The sequence below is a fragment of the Cryptomeria japonica genome, chromosome 5, assembly GCF_030272615.1.
Source record: "Cryptomeria japonica chromosome 5, Sugi_1.0, whole genome shotgun sequence".
NCBI classification, from domain to species: domain Eukaryota; kingdom Viridiplantae; phylum Streptophyta; class Pinopsida; order Cupressales; family Cupressaceae; genus Cryptomeria; species Cryptomeria japonica.
Genome location: NC_081409.1, coordinates 789,575,420 through 789,598,959, shown reverse-complemented (window position 1 = coordinate 789,598,959; position 23,540 = coordinate 789,575,420). Strand labels below are relative to the sequence as shown.

The 23,540-nt window shown below is 34.0% G+C and overlaps 2 non-coding genes across 2 annotated transcripts; both read right to left on the bottom strand.

The window, feature by feature from the left end:
* Nucleotides 1-16,675: 16,675 nt before the first annotated feature.
* On the bottom strand, nt 16,676-16,836 carry LOC131876436 (U1 spliceosomal RNA). Its single transcript, XR_009372796.1, has one exon. It is a non-coding gene; the product is annotated as a U1 spliceosomal RNA (small nuclear RNA).
* Nucleotides 16,837-17,257: 421 nt separating this feature from the next.
* TRNAE-CUC (transfer RNA glutamic acid (anticodon CUC)) lies at nt 17,258-17,330 on the bottom strand. The gene has a single exon. It is a non-coding gene; the product is annotated as a tRNA-Glu (tRNA).
* Between the last annotated feature and the right edge of the window lie 6,210 nt (nt 17,331-23,540).

Below are 23,540 nucleotides of genomic sequence, written 5' to 3'. Positions count from 1 at the left end.
TTTGCAGTTAAATTTGGCTATGAAATCTCCTCACCTTCCCCAATGCCTTTATTCAAATAGGACTACCTAAGATCTACTATTTCTGGTGGATAGTTTGTCATGGAATAATTCTAATAGTTTATAATCTCAAGAGACATGGCTTTTAGATGGCTAAAAAATGTGTGCTATGTGAAAATAAAGAGGAGAGTATCAAATATGTTTTGTTGCATTGGCCCTTCTCCTGGAACATCAAGAATAAGGCCGTTGTCATGTTTGTCCTTGATTCGATCTAGAATAATATTGCCAAGGATAATCTACTCGATGGGAATGTTCCTTCCTCTCACCCTTTATCTAATGAGCTATGGTGGTAAACCTTTTTGTACATTGGATGGAGTTTATGACAAGAGCACAATAATAGAATTTTCAAAGAAAGAAGGTGTGGGTGGGAAGAACTCACCAATAGAATCATCTGTAGTGTTAGAGAGAACATGGTTTATTTTGTAAAGTGGAAACATTCTCATCCACACTTGATTAGAGAGATCATGGTTTATGACAAGAGCACAATAATAGAATTTTCAAAGAAAGAAGGTGTGGGTGGGAAGAACTCACCAATAGAATCATCTGTAGTGTTAGTGGAACATGGTTTATTTTGTGGACTGGACCATCACTTGATTAAGGTACATGGAGCTGATCCTTTTAGGCTTCATTGCCCCTCCTATTGGTTTCCACACTTCTATCAAATGGACCCCCCCAACACCAATTGGTTGAAGCTAATTTTGATGGTTCATCTAGGGTCAACTCAGGTTGGGTGGGAGGGAATGGAGTGATTTGAGACTCATGTGGTAGCATCATCTATGCCTATGTGGCAAAATTCAAACTTCAAGCATGATTGAAGTGGAAATTGTTTATCATAGGTTAATCACAACTAAGCACAAGGGGCTTAAATGCATCACTATGGAAGGCGACTCTAGAAATACCATCATGATGCTCAAAGGGGTGGCAAAATCAGATTGGGAACCTAACCATCTCATTGTGAAGTGTCATGCTCTCCTTCCTTCACTAGGAGATGACAAGTTCTACCAAATGAGATGAGAAGGCAACTATGCGGTAGACAAGTTAGTGAGTATGGGCATGTATGTTAATGATTTCAAAATTTGGGTCCACTTACACAAAATCCCAATGGAGGCTTGTGCTATTATTTTAAATGATATGTCACTTAATGATAAATAATTGCAATGTTGTTTTTTTGGTACTTTCCTTTCTTTATCTTTCCTTTCCTTACTAGTTAAGGCCACAAGACTTAAATATTATTGTCGTTGCCACTTACCACCGTATTCCCCAAGCTTGTTACTTTCTCAACTTGGTTTCATATTCTATAATTATGGGTGGCAATTTGATTCAATCTGAACCCAATGAATGCTAAAAATTTAAGAATATTATGGAGTTGTGGGATAGGTGATTAAGGGAAATCTGAATAATTATGTGGAAGGAATGATTGGCCATGATCCTAAGCTCTCTATTGATTTCATCTATGTGTGTGACAATGAGAATGTGGAGATTGGCAGTGTTACTTTCATGGTTTCAATGAAGACTATTGTGAAGGTGGTAGGGCTAGCCATTGATGGAGCATCCTTTCCCAAAAAACCCAAAGGGAATTTCATGGACAATTTTGAGCAATTTTTTCAACTAGAAAAAGGAGTCTCCAAGTTTCAAAGTGGATACAAAAGCTAGAGGAGCTCCCTAGAATCTAGAAGGATGCAGGTTTGTTGATAATGAGATACTTCACTTTGGATGGTAGGAAAAGAAGGTTCCATACATAGTTTTTTCCCATGTAAAACCATCTCTCACATGGGATAGGAATTAATTTCAGCTTTGGATTATGTCTTCCTTTTCTTAATTTGTTTCCAAAGCCATTGAAAAGGGGAAACCCCCTCTCCACTAGGGTCTCATTCAGAGAATGTATAACTTCCACTTGGCTTTATCCCCCTCTGGTAGGGTCCCATCTATTGTGGTTGGGTCTGCCTATGACCCCAATCTATTTCTTCACCTTATTGTTACCCCTCCAAATTTGGGGAATAGATTATGCCTCACTTAGGGTCTAAAATGCACACTAGGGAAAACCCTACTAGAATGGCTAAATTTAATGTCATTGCTTCCATAAAAAAAGATTAGGATATGGGTGTTCAAGCTAAAATGTAACAAAATGTGGTTCATGAGATTGTAGATGATTCTGGTTCTGAGTCTGTTTCCTTAGAGGATTCATATTCATTAGATGCTTTGAGGTCAGAGTGGTCCCTTGCTAAAATAGATGGTAACCCTAGCCCTCCCCCCTAAACTCTCCCTTCTTTGATAATCACAACCCTAAAAGAACCACCTCAGAATTGGCTAAAATTGTAAAGAACCTACATGATGATGTTCACGACTCTTCTCATACATAAATGTGGTCATTAGGAAGATCAATAAGCTAGAGAGAACAACCAATGTTGAGGCTAGGGCCAATACTTGGGTGGATTACTTGGATGAGGAAATGTTTTGGAAAACTGTCAGTGGTCTTGTTAGCATGATGGGGTTGTGGGAAATGGTGGGAGGAAAGATTGATGATACAAAATCTAGGATCAAGATGGCGGGTAGCAAGCTGGAGTTGGAAGAGGTAAAGAATACCTAGGAGACCCTTAAAAATAAAATTGAGGAGGTAAATTTTGTTTGTAGGAATGTGGCTAGCAAGAACAATACCTCCCTAAAGGCTATCCATGATAAAATGGAAAGGTGAAGGGTGGAAAAAAAGAAAACACATAGAGTCCCTAGTCAAGGGATTTGTCTCCATTTCTTCAATGGTCAAGGCTACCCCTTACTCCACACTAATCTACTCTAATTCTAGGATTGGTTCAAGTAGAAAAGTGTCTACTTTTCATAAAGTACTTAGTTTGTGCCAAGATTGGTAGGAAATGGGTACCCCCACATAATAGACCATCACTTTGTGTCTGTGTTGGGTGGTTGTTTAGGTTTTTGGAGTTCCTAGTTTTTCTTTTTTGTTGGTCTTTTAGTTTAGTTGTTACCTCTCTGTTTTCCCTATAGGGATTTTGATATGCTTTGGTGGGGTTTTTCTCTTTTTCACTGGTTGCACATTCCTCATGCGCTCTTGGCATCATTTTGTGGATATGTAATGGTACGGGCCTATCCCACTTTTATTAATCAAAACAACCTTAAATAGAAACCATATATAGATGAAGACAAACTAACAACTAGAATCCCTAGGAAATCACACAAGCGATGGTAAAATTGAATGTATTGTTAGCAACTTGAAAGGGCTTGGGTCCCCCTTGATCTCACTCACACAACATTACTATCTTGTTATTTTTTCTTGAAGGTTGTAGACACATTTATATCTGCCTATTTGCATCATTTATTGCATTGACAACATTGATAGTCTATCCTTTAAATGCATGTGAGTTTTCATGCTATTACCAAGAAGGACTATAAACATCATGACTAGTTATGTACCTATCATATTCTTGGGGGATTTCTTTGTTAATTTGATCTCACATTTTCATTGGCATTGGATGTTTGAAATAATGGATACTATAGTTAGAATTTTGATAAAGAAGCCAAATTGCTTTTCTTAGAAACATTTTTTATACTAGATTGGAGAAGGTTTATAAGAGTGACACAACCATAATCATCCATATTATCAAAACATCATCTAGATATTTTTTATTATAAAAGAACATAGTTGAGTATGAATCAAATTAGTCCATGGGTTCATTTTAGCAAAAAATTGAAAGTTAAACAACTTTGAATAGTTAGAGTCTTAGAGTTGTCCATCAAGTAATTCGAAGGATCGTGAACAAATAATAAATAATGAAGTTGGGTATGAGTTAAATTAGTGCATTGGCTCATGTTAGCAAAAAAGATTAGAGTTAAGCAACATTAGATATTTAGAGACTTAGAGTTGTTCATCAAGTCAAAGGATCACACACAACTAAAAATGTAAGGATGAGATCATATTGCCATAGTGTTTTGGATCTCCTAGAGGGTATAGAAGATTTAAATTTCAAACACACCAAATGTTGAAGTTGATTGAATAACAATGACTAGGTTATACTTTCTCCTATGAAAATCTAATGGTGAATAATGATCTTGTCAAATTAATACCATTGTCTAGTTTCCTAGAAATTTTTTTACCCTAGAAAGCATTTGAGAGAAATTCTCAAATCACGTTATTGTTTCAATAGTCAATTGAATTTGTATAATAACTACAATCAATGATAAAGGAAGCTTAAATCTATTCAACTATTAAAGTGATTAATCAGATTAGAGAATAATTTTACTCCTTATGATGCAAAGTCTCATAATATATACATGTCATGGCATATGAACACTATGTCATGGTGTATGAACACCATCTTGTGGCATATGTACATCATGGTGTATTTTACCAATAGTAGCATATGCACGCTACTTGAGATATAGGTACACTATCTCACATGTCATATGAGCATTATAGGTTTCAACAAAGTTCTCATGATAGAAAGAATTCAAGAATAATATATTACTTCAAAGGGATTGGATTTTCTTTTAGAGTAAAAAATTTTGATTTTACATATCAACTACTTGTTTACTTTGATATGCATTTGTCTAGTAGTTCAAAAGCAACTCAAAGTGGGGCAAACTGTAATAGTACAGATTGTATACCTAAATCCCTTTCTCTTATATTTTAGGGCTATTTTAGTCCAAATGTTATAAAATACAATACAATTACCTTGTAAGTGACATAATTGAATATAAAATTGACTTATAGAATTGCATATCCCAACCCCCTCTTTATTTATTCCAAAATTGATTTTTTAATTTCTAAACCTATTTTTTTACTTAATATTTAAATATCATATATACAAAAATTTAATTTAATCTGGGGTTGTCCCTGTATTGCAGCAGTTGTAGGTTGCGCACCTCCGGGTGGAGGTGTCAGGGTTGAAACCCCCGAGCCTCACACCGTGTCATCCAAGATGGGTGCTAGGATGAGGTTCCTGCCCCCCGCTACCTGTGATTGTCTGTAGGTCCCCCATCATAGAAAAACATTTGTTTTGGTCCACTAGTGTAGATAGACTAATCTAGTAGCGCATACTGCAAGGAAAGCCTAGCATAGATGTAGGGTAAAAGTTTGATGTCAGCTCTCATTGTCAACGGCTCAATCGATGGTTTGTCTCTGTTTGTTGGCCAATGAAAATGATGGTTAATGCTTTCAATCCATTTGGTGGATGCATCATATGTATCGATGGTATCATGCATATGCTGAATTCACATACATCTCGTTCTGCATCATTTTCTAGTATGATGGTGGTGATGGTCTTATTAGTCAACCCACCCGATGAAATAATTTGTTGTTTGGGGATAACTTGAAACTTAGTAAACAACCTTCTGCTAATCTATATAAAATGATTGTTAACAATTATATAAAGAACTCTATAAACCTATAGAACATGAAAATCCACATCATTTGATTAAAGATATATAAAAAATATGATCTTAATATATAATTCTATACTTCTTGTAAATTTTGAAAGCTGCACATGGAAATGTACATGCAGTACATTCGTTTCCTTATGCAGCTTGCAAAATGCAAAGAAGTTGATAAGGATAATCTGCTCATAGCTACACCTCCTCTCTCTATATATAATGATAAATATTTGACTCATAAAAAATGTTTAAAAATATCATTTCACTAATGGACTGCAATCCCAGCATGCTAGGGAAAGAGCACAGCCTAGGTCTCACATTAACTGTGCATTTATCGTGTATCCAACCTCAGTTACTAAAAATGATACCAAAAAATTCATCAATAAAGTTAAGATGTATCAATAGCTGCTCACTTTTTTTTCATAATTGGTCCATTTGTGCACGACTACTGGGACGTTTGTGCATAACTACTAGGTTATGCGCATAAGTATTGACAATTTTAAGTGTACTATTATTGGGGCATTTTTAAGTAGACATCAAGTGACTATTATTGGGGCATTTTTAAGTAGACAATTTTAAGTGTACTATTATTGTGCATAACTACTAGGTTATGTGCATAAGTATTGACAATTTTAATGGATCTCACAGTGTGCAGTGTTACTATCCAAAATCTAAAACAATAGCTATGTATCATTTAGGATACGTGGGTGCACAAAATTAGCTATATAGATAATAGGGAAAATTATATATCTACATCTTTTTCCTATGTTTTGGATTTGTAGGGATTAGGGTGATTTGAAATGTATTGATTAATGTGTAAAATGATATTGTTTTCATTAAAGTGGATAAATAGTATTTTTCACTCTTAATCCATCATTGCTCTTTTTTGTATATTCATTTCACACCTTGAATTTATCATTCATTGACTTAGTTCAAGCTTGCAAGTGTGGAAACGATCTAGATTACAAATGACTATGAATTTGAACTGTACATTTGAAAAATTCATATTTAAATTCAACACCTATATTGTCTTTTGCACTAGATGTTATGAGCCAACTAAAGTGTGATTATCGAAAATTATTCACTAGGGCAACATATTCAAAGACTTATTGTAATTGGAATACAAAACCTAAGATTGATAGAAGGCTAATTAGCATAATACATCTTGAGTTTCATTTGCAAATAAAAAAGAAAAATTTACATTTGCATCACATCACTTTTAGACTCTTGAATTTTTTATTATTTCCTTTATTCTTTTCATTCAATCTTAAAAAGCTACTCTATTAGGGATTTGGGTAATGAGAAGATGACTCTTATAATTCAATTAATATTAAAAGGTTTTTTTTTTTTTAAATTGCACGCCCTTAACAAATTTAGGTATTAGATAATGAGACCAAATAGTTTGTAGATATGAATATTTATAATATCATCTGCATGATTTATAGGCTCACATTTGTTTATTAGGTGCAAATTTGCACACACAAAGATTAAGTCTGAACACACAAATCTAAACCATGTAGAGAATAAATAGATTTATAGGTCATCAAAGAAACATGACATGAATCTAAACTCATTTAATCTATATTAATTGATTCCTATTCCATTGCATTTATTTAATTATTCTAGATCATTTTATGTAAGGTATGTCTTTAAATCTAAAGTTCAGTGATCTTACAATTCACAATTCTAGGGTTTATCCTTAATTCTCATTAAGGATTTTTATAGATTCATATTTTCTACTTACAATTTATCCATACCATGCATTTAATTAGGGTTTAGATGTACTTGTACTTGTGTCTCCCTATATTTTTCTAACTAAGGGTTGAACATCCATAATGGTATATCTATTTGATATATTCCACCCACCCTTGGATTGTCCGTCATCATATATTCTCATGGGTTATTTTTCCTTCTTATTTTACATGTAGATATCTATGATGTTGGCATTTTTATACCTTTTTTGGCTTCTAGTCTTTACATCCTCAGCACATTCATGATATTTTATGCTAAATAAGGATAAATATTATAGAGGCATTGTTTTATCATATATTTAGTCTTAACTAATTTATTGAGTTGGCTGGTGCATATCCTTTCCTTTTAGATTCACTTATCCGATTTATCCATGACCTTCATATTGATGATGTTTCTCCTATGTATTGCAAAACTGATGAGCATATATGTAGTGAGGTTCTACTTAATGAAGATGGTACACTTTTTGGTGATGAATATAGATGATGTTGTACCTTATTTACCTATTCATCACACTGATGTGCCTCATTAACTTCCCTCTTACATGTCATGATAATAATATGTTGTCGGACATGCCACAAGATTGAGAGGGGGTGAATCAATTTAGACCTCAAAAGACTTTTCTTCTTATCTTTTAAACTCAAACTATAATTAACTTATTACTGCAATTATGAAATTTGCAACACAAAACACAATAACACACATGAAAACCAGATTTATGTGGAAAATATTACATAGGCATAAAACAAGGTGAGAATCAGACTCACAATATGAGTTGATCTCTACGCCTGGATCAAAAACTGGTTATGCCCCTTCTCGTGGTGTAGTTGGCTATGCTACTTGGTCAACTATACTGAAGCACAATGCCAAAGCGACCTTGTGTAAAGAATAGGAGCTCGGCTGATATCGCAATAATTGATTACAATGTTTTAGGATCAAGGCTAAAGATCTCATATAACTTGATAGGATTTGCAAGACTAAGGTTCATAACCTTAGAGAAAGATACAAATGACTTACATTAATGAGACCATCACTCATCATGTTTAGATATCCAAATCCATAGTCTATTCTAGCATAACCATCTACGTGTTTCCATACACACATGATAGAAAAATTTAAACAAGTCTCACTAAGTATCCCACACCCATCAAAAGTCATCCATGGGATTTATTTATCTTTCTACAAGCCTTTTTTAGTTCTAAAAGAACCATTACACCATTATTGGGATACATCATTACTAATCCTCAATTATTTTAAAGATATATTATTCCTAAATCAATAATACTATTATCGACATTGTCATCATCAAACTCATCTTTGACTTATAACTTGAAAAATGATAAAATCTAACCCCTATTTAAATTACTCCTTATCTCTTTTCATTTCTATACCCTAACCAGTTGATGTCGTCATCGCTATCCCTATATCTCATCTCATTCCCCACAAATCCCCTTGATTTCAAAATTGCACCAATTACAAATTAAATTTTTATCATGTTTGTTAAATTGTGTGCATATATTTTCTTAGTTCTTACAGTTTTAATGCTCCATATAACACATTGCCTCAATTGACATCACTTATTGTGCCATGGTGTGCCTTGACAAAGTTCTTACTGAGACATTGTGCTATTTTAACACATGTGTCAATATTATTCCTTCATTCACCTATCACATTGTCATCATGGTCTATTATATCTGAAAGGAAATACAAGAGCAAGGAAAGAAAAATAAAATCCAAGTAAGTTTATTGATGAAGTAAATGTTACCAATAGATATGAAAAAACCTTGGAGCAATCACCCAAATGTGAAGAAGGAGGCACAATAACTTTTGAAAGGGGAAAAGTAAAGAAAAACCCCTTGTGATATTATGAATGAGGCAATGCCTAAAATGTGTGTGTGTGTGTGTGTGTGTGTGTGTGTGAGAGAGAGAGAGAGAGAGAGAGAGAGAGAGAGAGAGAGAGAGAGAGAGAGAGAGAGAGAGAGAGAGAGAGAGAGAGAGAGAGAGAGAGAGGCTCTTTACAATATTGTCATTAAGAAGAAATGAGAGAGGAGACATCTCTTAAATAGAGATGAGGAGAGGAGTTACAAAGTAACTCCCAAATCTATGAATGCACCATTCATAAAATGTGTGTGCCATGTGTCCACATCCTCTTATGGAGGAAATCTAATATTCCTTAATATAGGAAAATAAAAGAAATGACTGGTCCTCACACATTTACTAGAGGATAAATTACATATAGGAATTCCAAAGGAATATCCTAAACTAAATATAAATAAACCTAAACCAAGTAAAGATTAAATATTCTAACAATATCATGATGCACAAGGGTAGAACTCTACAATGAATAGTGTATAATTTCTCTTTAAATAGATAGTATCTTTACAACATATATAATTAGTTAGCTAATTGAACACTTCTTGGTTTGATGTATATTAACATTACTTAAGTCTCCACTTAAGGATATTTTATACTTTTTATCACCTCCTATGGTTGACATATTTATCCTAACTTTGTGAGACACCTATTTCATCCACACTTGCCACTTAATAGAACACTTTTTAAGTTCACTTAACAACATGTATTGCATCCTTGGAGAGCTATTTAGTCATTATGTCTTACCTTCCTACCTCCACTAACTTTCCTATATATTGAAGTCTTATTTATACATTTTACTTTCATAATATGATTTAGCTTATTTTACGTGCCCATATCTTGTGGAAAATTTCATCTTGGTTTTTCTTTCTAATGTTGGTAATCACAACACATGTCATTTGCATGTTCCCTTTTATTGACATAAGAACCACCTGCTGGCACTTTTTCCTACTAATTTCCTTTTCTTGGAACCTAAACTTTCTTATTCCTCTTCCTTGCGATAAAAATCATAAACCCTTGATATATGCACCTACCTATTCTCTTTCTTTGGTGTTAGGGAAGCAAGTAGAGCTACTAGCTACACTTCCCTGTACCTCTTCGCCAACGTAATTTTCAAAACGTATTATCACTTACACTACCTATTCCCTTTCTTGAAAATATGCACACCACCCCATAGAAGCTACACCTACATTTTCCCTTTTGATGGAATAGGCACCACATCCCCTTGCACTTGCATCAAACCTCCAAATCCTTAACTATATAAATTCCACACAACCAGAACATTTATGTTAAACCCAAACCCTTTACTATTCAAACACCATACACTTGTAACTTTTGCACCAAGCCTAATACTCCTAACTACATAAATGTCTTAGACTCATAATAACTACAACAAACATTAAGGCCTTAATTGCACAAACATCATGTGTAACTATAGCTTCTATAGATATTAAACCTTAAACCCTTAAGTATGTAAATTCCAGACAATCATAACATCTACACTAAATCTAAAACCCTTAATTATGTAGATGCCACATAATTGTAGTGTAAATATCAAACCCAAAACCCTTAAACATGTATATGTGAAACAACTAGAGAATTTAGATTTATCCAAACCACTTGATTACATAGATTTCATGACCCATAACCTGTATATTAAAATCAAATCTCTAAACTGCATAGACATCATCCAAGTGTGTCATCCTAACATGCATCTGCTAGCCCTCGTCCTTCTCATTTCCATCTCATCCTTTCCATCCTTATCATTTTTTCCTTAATTATTCATCATTCCCAATCCATTCATCAATCACTCTAATTCACATCGACTCACTTCTTTGCTAATTAATAGGTTCATCCATTTTGAGACTACACCCATTTTCTTGCAACCTATTTATTCTCTCAAGGGGGTAACCCATCATCAAATTCAATCCAAACTCTCAATCTTATCCAAGAATTGAAGCATCCTTTGAATCCAATTTTAATCAATTAAATTAGTTAATCCTCTCATATTTTTTAAGATATATCATTCCCAAATCAACAAAGTTACCAATCTACCATATCAGTTATTCAATCTTTGTCACTTGGGCTATCATCTCTCACTAATTTCATGCTATCAAGAATCTATATCTCCTTTCTTTTAAATTATGCTACTTATTTTAATCATGACATGATTTCAAAGAGAGAAAATATGGGCATTCCAAATCTGCATGTACTTATTTATATCAATTTCACACAAATTAATTAGATAAATTATTGGTTAGCTAATTTATATTTCCTCTAGACTATCTATAAATATGCAACATATTAATTAATCTTACCAATGCAAAAAATCAATAACAATTAATCCCCCCTAAAATCAGTAACATTAATTAATTAAATCCACTTAATTAATTAACTTAGTCAAAATTTCATGTAACTAATCAATTAAAAAATACACTTATTTAGTTAATTAGGCTAATAAATCAAATTTAAATATTTTTTTCTAATCGAAAATTCTCCCTCATGCTCCAAAAGGCTAAAATAATTTTTCCCTTAATCTCCAATATGCAGTGCAAAATAAAGTACTAAATTTAAGTCTCTGTCTTCATGTGTGTTTCCTCAAACCACTTGTCCTTACTCAATGTTCGCATATCAAGTTAGCATGTAACATGGAGAAATATTGATACGATCATTACCGTTCATTTATTTATTTGATCCATTCCTACTTTCCCACATCTCTAAGCCATCTTCGATTCTAAGGAAACATCATCCATTTTTCAATAATCTCTCACCTCCTACCACATGTCAAGAGGTTACAATGCACATTCATACAAACCAATCCTAGCCTTTTATTTTATGCTTCAAAGTAAACCATCCATACCCAACTTAAAAATCCTATTCAGGAAGGCTTGTAAAAGGGAAAGGGGGTTCTATCACTCATCATACTTGGATTTTGACATCCATTATTAATATCAATAATTTCTAATGGAGGTATAATGCTCTTTTCTATTGTAATTGCAATGTCATTTTACTTACATTTTTCTCTAACTTGAGTGTGTAATTCATATTTGAGTTCAAGTAATATGCTTCTATTGTGCCTATAACTCTCCATTTTAAATCAATTTTGACATCCATTATTAATATCAATAATTTCTAAGATTAGGTGTGAAAATTATTTCTACGATTTTAAGAGTATAAAATTACTATTTTTACATATTTAATTAATATTAATATATCATGACATCATATTTAATAACATGGAACTTCAACATTACATGCAAACAATGAACTTATCAAATAAGCCACTCCAAAACTTTGAGAATCATTCCAAATCAACACTTATAATTTTTGACACCTGTTATGAATGTTGATATTATAACATTTAATTTTTTTTTCCTTTTCTTTTTTCCCTCTCCTTTTATGTTTATTCTCTTCAATTTATATCATTGCAACCTATTTATGGAGCCAAGTTTGCAATCAAACTCTTATTTAACTCCTCATCCTAATGATGGATCATTAAGTGTGATATAAAACATCAATCTAAAAAGAATCACAATTGAATCCAAAAACTCTTATCAAACAACATTATCAAGCAAGCTAGTATAAAAATTTGAAAATCATTATAAATTACTACTACAATTTTGAGTAGGGTTGACAACAACTAGAGCTAAAAGCTTCTTAGATTGAGCATTGGACACACCATTAGAAGAAGTTAAGAAGAAGGTTGCGGATAAGAAATATAAGAAAGATTTTCTCTTAATTGAAAGAGCATGCAATTAATAAAAGAACAAATAGAGATCATCTTAAACCTTACCGAACTCCATGGTCCCATGAATATTTTTCCTTTTTTGAATTGAAATGATCTTCATGTATTTCAATTTCATGGTGATTTCAATAATTGCCAATCAATCTCACAACTAAATCATATATTTTTAAATGAATTATCTCCTACCTAATGTTTATGAATGGAGTAGTCAGTGGGATAAGCATTATTTAGTTGATTAAAAGTTTAGAAAAGTAGATCATTACCTAAAACTAATTACTCAAATTGGTAGAAATATATTTCTTCAATGATCTGAATTAATAATGAATAGGTTGTGAGGTGATTTTTTTCTTCATTCTCATTATTAACATCCTTTAAGATGTTAACTCTAGTTTTTCTTCATTCTCATTGTTAACATCCCTTAAGATGTTAACATCTTTCAATTTATTTTATCTGAAATTTAATATAACTGAAATAGTTTCTATCATGTGATGTCAATAACTATAAAAAAGTAATGTTTTAATTAATTAAATATTAATTTTCGCATCTAATTAATGCATGTTGAAATTGATGAAAAGAATATATTTTAAAAGATCCATGTCATTAATTTTGGCATCTAATTAGTATACATTTAAATTGATGAAATTTTTTAAAAATAAAATCAATTCTAGTGGAAACAAGTCAGTGATGATGTGCAAGTTTTAGAGTGTTTTAGAAAATTAAAGATGATTAAATTTGATTAGGTGTGCAAGCTGGTCACAAATATTTGATTCGGGAGTCCAGAGTTCACTCTCATCAAATAGGGTAATGCCATTTGCTTTAGTATATTCTTAAACCCATCTCTCATGTCTTTTTCAGTCCAGAACGTGCTTAACATCCTTTCATCAACTTTATACTCGGCCAATGCCCCCTGCAGCTAAACAACTCAATACTTTACATCAAAAGCCATATGTAGAGTGAGCATAAAGAATCTCTACAGTGAAACAATCCCCCAATAATACCTCGTCAAACTAAGCATAAAGGGCTTGTCTAGTGTGCTGATTTACAAGGACAACATAGAATAGAACTGGAACGGGGCAGACCTTCTGTTCATTATTGTCATTATTACTCGTTTGTACTTTCAACCAGATCTGTATATATATACACATAATACATATGTATTAAAAGCGATCCAAGAAGACAACTATCACTCAAACAAACACAGTCAAAGTAAAACATTTAAATCGTTATCAAATTACAAACATAAATTCCAATACAACGCACATATATATCGGAAGCACCGACCTGTTTGAGAAGTCTTACCTTGTTAAATATGTTAAATATGGAAGCACCCACCTGTTAAATATGTTAAATATGGAAGCACCCACCTGTTAAATATCGGAATTGAATCATTGTTATCAGACCCAAGAAGTCTTGCCTTGTTAAATATGTTACGCAGAGAATGAACCGACCTGTTTGAGAGAAGCAGCAGTGTTTTCTCTCAACAAACACAATGTGAAGATGATAAGAAAGCACTTTAATAAGTAGCCATTGAGAAAAGCGTCTGGAGAAGAAAGAGGCCTTCAGTACAGACATAGCTTGCCTCAATATCTCGCCTCCTATTTCCCAGTTTACAGACGCCTTTGATCTCGTCCCAGAGTTGACCGGGACACCTAAATAAGAACAATATGCTGACTCATCAAATTGTGGGTAGCATTTTGACACGGAATTTAACATCTGAGAAAGAATACAGATTAATTAAATTCAACTGAGATGACGAAATCATGATTCTGTTCGCATTATCTAACATAAAATGTTCACAATCTGAAAGAAATGACAGAAAAAACACAATAATCATCAAAAACAAATTGCGCCCCGTTCTAAAAATTTTGCATATAAAACCACGATTAAATTGAACTTAAAACCCGAACCAATCAATCCCAATAACCATCGCCAATTTCTCTAAAATCCAGCAAAGGTTAACCGAGATTAAGAAAACTCTGTGGCCACGGTTACCGAAAGGAATGAATGTAAAACCAAGATAAAATGTAACTTAAAACCGAAAGCAATGAAACCCAATACCCATCACCAGTTTCTCTAATAACCCAAAATTTCAAGGAAACCGGGTTGACAAACACAGAAAACCTCGTCAGTTACACTAGCTCATTAGCAACAAAATTAGAGTGCAACAAGTCTTTGAAATTAAAGAAATTCATTATTCATCTTGTTTATCAACATCTGAGCTCTCAGACCATAGCACCAAAATGTGCTTCAGAAGATATCAAAGAAAAGAGAGAACAAAACAAAAATTATGGAGATTTTGGCTTAGAAACAAACACTATCGTCAACCCACGATTATAGCGGTTCAGACTTTGACGGTATCTTTTGAGTCCTCCTTGCCAATATATTCACAAACAAGAACAGAGATTTTCCATTAACTAGCACAAAGCGGGAAAATGCAAATCCCCCGGACACTAAGAATGTGTAGAGAGCGAACAGGACGGATTACCCTTCGCAGTAGTCGACAGCAGGCCTAGTTAATGCCAAACTTTTGTAAAACCAAAAACCCTAACCCTAACTATTGGTACATGTATAATCTTAAGGTGAGCTAGTTTGCCCCATTATCATATACCATGCCGACGGTTTAGCCCCTTGGGGATTCCATGTCCATCTCCTAATACAAAAAAAATTCTCTCAAGTCCTTGATTCATTCCATCTACTTGCTTCCCAGCACACTAAAAAATTCATACCAAATCCTTTCATTTGACTGATTTTATGACTTTTGGTGGGTTTCACAAATGGGCTACGGAAGATGCATTCTTCAAGAAGTTTTATGATGGTTCGACTAGAGCACAAAGTCGTGCCTCATTTATGACTTCATCAAGTAAGTTGACTAGGAGGGAATTTATTTATGTCTAAATTTGCGATAGATGAAAAAATATATGATTTATCCAATCCTTAAAATACACCAAAGTTAATTTTTGGCTGCGAGAATCTTTTAGACTGTTATAACTCAACTAAAGTCAATTCTTACCTGAGAGGATCTTTTAGACTATGATAACCCTATTTTAACATGTTGTTTACAGGTGAAACTTAAAGCACTCAAATTTAACGTAGACAGAAATCATTAATATGTTTGCCCAATTTTCAATCTAAGTTTGGTAAACCTTTCGATGGATTTAGCCACCAAAATATGTGATTTATAAAAATCGAAAGCCTTCTCTTTTATCCCAAACACAAATCATCAACACCTTTGCCACTTTTTCACCTTGCGAGTAAAGATTCATTTAAGCATTTGTCAATTTGTAGGACTGCTAACAGAGAAAACAAGGGGCTTATCTATACCAAAATCGTGCCAAGGAGAAGATTTTCATTACTTGAGCCAAAAAGAGGAATTTTGGGAGGAGTATGCCAATGTTTAAGCCGTGAAGCGTGTCGGGGATTTTGGGAGGTCCATAATCTTCTCCCTTGAACCATCCTTTAACATTTTGGAAGAAAAATAGATGGTTGAACCATCATTGGCACGTTAAGTCCACTTAGGCCACATTTCATACTTTTTCTTCCATTGCCTCAAGCATTAGCAATCAAGAAACTTCGTCATTTTCAATTGGAATATTACTATCTGATCATCTTACAAGAGTCGCTAATCAAAATTCAAGACCATAGCATGATAAACTTGCCAACTTAACAGAGAAAGAATATAACTGATATGACTTCAAACGCAGAACCCCATAGAACTTAGAAGAGACCCAAAAAAACGAGTCCTCGCACACTTCAAACTAAATAGAACAGCTGCTGGATCATTGAGTGATTTTACTAACATCAGGCCATTTAACAGTTGCACCGACTAATGAATTATAATTAATCTAAAATCTCCATGTTTCAGATTAGTTTTGTGTGGGGGCCGTGCGAACGCGAGCCCCCTCTGTCACAAATTATGACGTCCACTCTCCACAATGGGAGATGCTAGACAGAGCCCCATTCCAATGTGCAATGAAGGTGCTCTCTCTAGGCCATCTGCCTTTTTGATCACCGATTGACCCCGCCCAGGTAAGTATGCTTTGTCCATTCCCCTCTCCTCTTTATTATACTCCCTCTTCTCCCTTTTCTCCTCCTCCCGCATGTGGGATCAATGACACCGCCCCTAAATCATGTAAACAAAATACCAGAACTTCTCACCCAACCATTTACTCCAGCACTTCTATGTCATGGGACTGCAATTTTTAGGCTGAATTAAAGTGGCTTTACAGTATCTGGTCTTCATGGCAGGAAAACAAAACAGGTGCCGGAACTCGAATCTTTTCTTTTTGCCCGAATAAAACCAAGTTTACAGGTTCTGGTTTGAAGATCAGGAAACAAAAGGGGTCGAATTAAAACTTCCGTTTTATAAAGCCGAAGGTTTTTCAAGGCCCAATTAAAGCAAATTTATAGTTTCTGGTCCTAATAGGAGGAAGATCCAAAAAGGCTCACATTTAAAAATTCCCTTGCCGGGAATCGAACCCGGGTCTCTCGGGTGAGAGCCGAGTATCCTAACCAGCTAGACTACAACAAATTGAGTCAAAAAGATGTGAAAAATGATTGAACTTAGCACAGTTAGCCGTTCGACGAGAAATAGAGATCCAAACCTTGTAATCTGTTGGCTGTATCAAATTCACACTGTGGATTGTGAGTGATTACCTAATGTTTGTTCAACTTGCTTCCAATAATATCTAAAAGTATGTTTCCGTGAAGAAAAGGAGGAGAGCTTCAACTCTTATTCTTGGAAGTTGTCGAGTCCTACCAATTTCAAGTTTGTTTCTTGGTTCTTTCTAACTTTAAATAACTTGGATTATTTATTTAACTAGTCACGTTAATCTGATAAATTTCAGCATAACCATACAATACAACTGGTTTTCCTTTTTCACAGTTAACCATGCATCATCTGTGGGTCATCGCTTGATTGGGATGCTGCTTTAGGAGTTCGCCCTCATCACAATCACATGAGAAAAGATGAAATAAAGATAAAGGGATCCTGATCATCCTAATAAGCCAAATAGGAGTGGCTTAAATTTGTTCTTTGCTGGGCAACATACAAAATTGAAAGCATTGCATCCAGGCAAACCTAGGAAGTGCAATTCTGATATCAACTTTTCTTTTCCAACTACAAAATTAGTCTTCTTCATTACTTTTTTAAGCTAAAAGTAAATGCTTTTGTGATACCTTCCTAATGTTTTATAATAGTTTGATATATCAGGTTTATCAGGGGCCTGGATTGAAGGATAAGGGAAGGTACACAAATGATATGTAAGAATACAGAAAGAAACAAAAATTGCAATCCATGACACAAAAGTGTACATTGCTGGCAATAATGGAACAATTCAACAGTTGGGAAATCAGAATGGACTACTGTTTCAATGTCATGGAACTTCAATTGGAATGAATTTGCTGATACAGAAACAACTAGATGCTTCTCCTGATTTTCTTATAAGATTGTGAACACCTAAAAACAATTATACAAAAGTTCAACTGGCTTTTCTATTCTTTTGGATGGGATGACAGTTGCAATCCTCGCTAGCTTTTTGCAATTCTACCATTTTCTACAATTCCATCATGTGTGCTTATATAGACATGACAAATACATTTACATTGAACAATTACATTATTTGAAGTTGGATGGTGTTGATTCTAGCTAGCTTTTTGTAGTTCTATCATTTTCAACAATTCTATCATGTGTTCTTATATAGGCATGAAAAATTCATTTGCATCAAACAGCTAGATTATTTAAGGTTGGATGGTTCATTTTGACACTTTTAAAGTCACTTTATTCAAGGTGGGCTTTATATTAATGACAAGACATTAAAACGTATAAATTAAAATGTGGATGTGAGGTATAATGAATGTTAATTTTTTTTTTATTTTTTTTTTCCTAAATGTGAGTTTGATGCTCTAATGATCATGCACTTTATATCCTTGATATTCTATGATTTGTATCTTAGGCTCTTGGATCATATATTATAATATGACAACCTAGGTCCTATTTAAATTAAATTATTGTGTAAATGGATAGATGATTGTCAAAAATTTTAGTGAAATAATTAAATAATTCATGGGTGGTGGATTCATATTTTCAGAAGCTTGTATTAGTAGTTATGTCCACATAACATAAACGTGATAGTGGTTGTAGATCTAAGAAGGATAAGAGAATGTTGTAAGAGATGTACAGATAAATAAGAATCACAATTAAAAGTATGTATAGACAAAATTGTAAGTTGAATCAATGTTACACATAAATATTATACATGAAACCCTCCTCATGTGAATGCTTAGACCTTATTGAACTTGATCTTTTTAATGTCTTCTCATCTTTATTTTAAACATGATAAGATTATACATTATGATTTTGTCTCTTATCTTTAATTTTTTAAATATTATACTAAATTTTGGTCAATAAAATTAAATAAAAAATATTGCTTATTTTTTTTTTTAAAATATATTTATTGATTCAAAATTATTATAAATTTACTTATTATATAAATAACTAAGAAATCAATATGTATGAAAAAAACAAAACCGACACAATAAGATAATTAGGACAGTCATAGATGCATAATTTCACTTTATTCTCTTTTATGTGCACGTACATGTATAAATCATCATCATTTCGAGGAAACGACCAAAAAATGTAACACTGGAAGAGCATGAAGCTAAGAATGCAAAAAAAAAGAGAAGGAATGAAGCAACTTTGTGAACAAAGGAAATTGAATACCATAGAAGAAGAGGTGCCAATTGAAGAGGAATATGAAATATCCATCCAATCTAAGAGAGAGACAAAATTGGCCACACAAAGGCAACAGATGCAAAACCTTCATGCAATGAGACAATTGAATCCCAAAGTTGAGAGCATGTCTACCACAATTCAAGTTGAAGGCACCCCATTTCTTACATCTGAAGTTGAAGGAACACCATCTCTTATTGGCACACTGTTGGTGTCTACAACATCTCATATTGAATGCACTCCCTCTATGACATTTGACGTTGCAAGTACTTCACTATTGACATCAAGTATTGGAGCTATACCATCTTGTAAACCTCAATTTCAAGGTATTTCATCATTTTCATCTCCGGTTGAAGGTATGCCACCTATCCCTACTATTGTTGACATTCCTAATCTTGAGGTAACTCAAATTTTGAGAACACCTCCTAGAGTTTTGCATAGAAAGCCTAAGTATTTGATTGATATTGATGCTAATGTTTTGAAACCAATGGTTGACAAGATTCTGAAGCGTACTTGCCAAAGACATGCTAACCAGATGTGGAAACTATTTTTTGAGCCTTTAAATGAGACAGAAAGATGTCAACTATTTGTTGAAATGATGAGAAATCTGAAATTTAGGCCTATAGTGAAGATTCTTGGTCTAATAACATCGATTAAGTCAAGCGAGAAATCTATTGTGAAGAATCTGATGAATGCCTATGATACAATTGGTTCTAACTCACGCACAAAAGATAGTAATGCCACACGACATGTCATTACATCAACAATTGTAAGCACTCAAACTAAGAAAGCTCGCCTCCTTAGAAAGACAAGTAAACAATTGAAGATAAGTAGACAAATTCTAATGAGAGCTATGGGAAGGAGACAAAGAGCGGAGGATCCATATAATAATGAGTTATGGGCATTTTCCGATAGATTACCATAGAAAGATAAAGCAATTGTTGAAGCCTTCAGATCCCTAATTGAAGATTTTTGGAAGAATAGCACAAGGGTATCTCCAAATCAAAGAGATGTTGTAAGAAGGAGGATTGGTAGTAAAATCCATGATCCACATCTAAAACATTTTTTGGATATGACTCAAACACAATTTTTTGCCAAGTTTCAACGTATGTATCCTCAAATAAAAATTAGTCAAAGATTCTTTGAAATGGTAAAGCCTTTTTATGTCAAAATAAATCACACATGCACAACCTGTTGTTGTAGAGTACATATTGAATTTTCTAACCATTATGATGTTTATCAACTCATATGTATAGATTTGCATGCTTACAATGTTTTGCAAGAATGCAACATAAATGGTCCACTGACATCTTCAAGGGAATTCATATCTAACATATTATGTGAAAGAGTAGATGGTCAAGTATATTACAATAAGTGTTGCTTGGATGGCACATGTGTTTATTTTTGTGTATTGCGACATTTACAAATTTGTCAACATATGGATATTGGACAAGAAATTGGTAATGAATTAGTAGAATTTGGAAAATATAAGACAATGGCCTACATGCTAAAAGATGGAAAAGAAGCAAAAAGGTGTGAATTGGTTAGTGTGAAGATTCCAGTGTATCAGTTTATGGGTATCTTTCATGAGAATATAGTCTATGAGTATGCAAGGCATAACCATCGAGCTTGTTGGTTGGACTCTCAATTTCAGCTATGCAAGGACACATTTCCACTTCATTAAATCATTTCAATTGTTGAATTTGCAGAGAAATACACACTATAACCGCAGAATGAGGTACAATCACAATATTAAAACTCCACACAAGTTCCCATATTTGTGCATATAACATTCATTCATGCACATGATAGTATGGAAGAAGATAGGAAGATATTGAGGGAGTATCATTTATACATCAGTGATGATCGCTCACACTCTACAGAGTTTGTGCAAGGTTGTTTTCAGATATTCTACAATGATTTGGCTAGCCGAGGCATATCATTCTGTCAACATATCATATGGTCAGATAATTGTGCATCTCAATTTAAGAACTCTCAGATGTTTTATTGGTTGAGTAGGATGCATAAGTTGACTGCTATTCAACATATGTGGAATTTCTCTGAGGCTGGGCATGGAAAAGGGGAGCATGATGGTGTAGGAGCATGTATTAAAAGAGCTTTAGCATGAGAAGAGTTAAAGTACAAAGGGAATGCAAACTTGAAAGATGCAAAATCAATTGTTCAATGGTGCAATGGTACAATTGGTCCAGGTAATCAAGGTAAGTCTTTAGTTCACAGATTTCTTTGGTTGGTAGATGATACTAACATTGCAAAATTAGAAGATTGTTGTACATTGATAGGATCAAGTGAGCTACACTCTTTCAAAAGCTCTAATGCAGGTTCATGGACCATCCATATGCAACAAATGGCATGTTATTGTTCTTCATGTAGAGATGGTGCCTATAATGACTGTGAGTCAAAGGAGTGGGTGGATGAATCATGTATGAGGCCTCTAATCCCACTTAAAACATACTGACCTCTGAGTGCACTACAACTCAAACAGATGGAAGCATCAATTGACTTTGACCATGTGTCAAATTTAGTGCAACCAAGTAAATTATCCACATGCAATTTTTTGTACTTTAATATTGTACCTTAGTTGTTTGCTTAATTCTTCTCACTTTATCATTGTAGGGCATGTTTATGTAGTAATTGTAGCTGAAGACAATGAAGAAGGAACATATTATTACCTGTGTCATTGTGTGGATGCAAAAAAGAAATTGGATCACCCTGTGGTAGATGGAGAAAATATTGAGTACCCCATAGGATCAGTAGTTGTTATTGGTACATGGCTTAGAAGGTACCCAGTGAAGAAGTATAACTTGTTGTTGTTCGAGGACTTCGAGACACATAGGAAGATTCTTCATTATTCTAACCTTGTTGTAGCTTCAAATGTTCATTTGATCGGATATGGGGGTAGACCAATAAACAAGAACCTATGGAAGCTTCGTGAGTCTAACCATGAGGCCATACTAGACATGATAAAGAGTAGAGCAGATCCAGATGGTTCATTAGATTAAATATAAATGTAAAAAATTGTAATATCAATCTTATTCCAAGGATATATGTACATGCCTTGAATTTTTGACTACTCGAAGCATTGTAATATTAAAAATTGTGTTTTTGTCTTGTTTTGTGTGATTTTATGTAAATAATGTCATTTTGGACCATTAGAGATCACATGTGATCATTTCATGAAGTATACCCTTGTAATAAGGTAAAAGATGTAAAAAATGCTCATTTGTTGTCAATCACTCAAAGTGTGAAAAATTGTCAAAATTCGGCATGGTTTTTCTCGATGTTAGTGACATGTAAGAATGATCTGTCTGATCCTATGGGGTGAAGTTATGGTACTCTAAAAAAGCCTCACTCAGTTTTGGTAGACTCAGATCTAGTTGCTCGTGGCGACTCTTTCTCATTTGCAACAAAAAGCTTTAGATGAGTTCAATGAAAAGTTGCACATTGCCCCATTTTTCAATCCGCTCATCGCGGCACTAAACCATCAGCTCATACACATTGGGGTGTCTAGGTTTACACTAGGAATGCCTTCTTTTTTCTCTCCAACTCGCTCAATCATTATGGGACACACCCTAGCAGCGAAATCGCCCAAGTGCTCAAATTTCTCAAAGTTGTCAATATTTAGCATCGTGTTTCTCGGTGCCCATTAATCATAAGAATGATCCATCTGATTCTACGGGGTTGGGTTATGGCACTATAAAAAGACTCTCTCAGTTTTGGTAGAATTGGATCCAGTTGCTCGTGGCGACTCTTTCTCGATTGCGACAAAAAGCGTTAGATGAGTTCAATGAAAAGTTGCACAATGCCCCATCTTACAATCTGTTCATCATGACATCAAACCGTCAGCTTGTACGCATCGAGGTGGTCAGGTTTATGCTAGGAATGCCTTATTTTTTCTCTCCAACTTGCCTGATCATTGAGGGACACACCCTAGCAACGAAATCACCCAAGTACTCAAATTGCTCAAAGTTGTCAATATTCGGCATCACG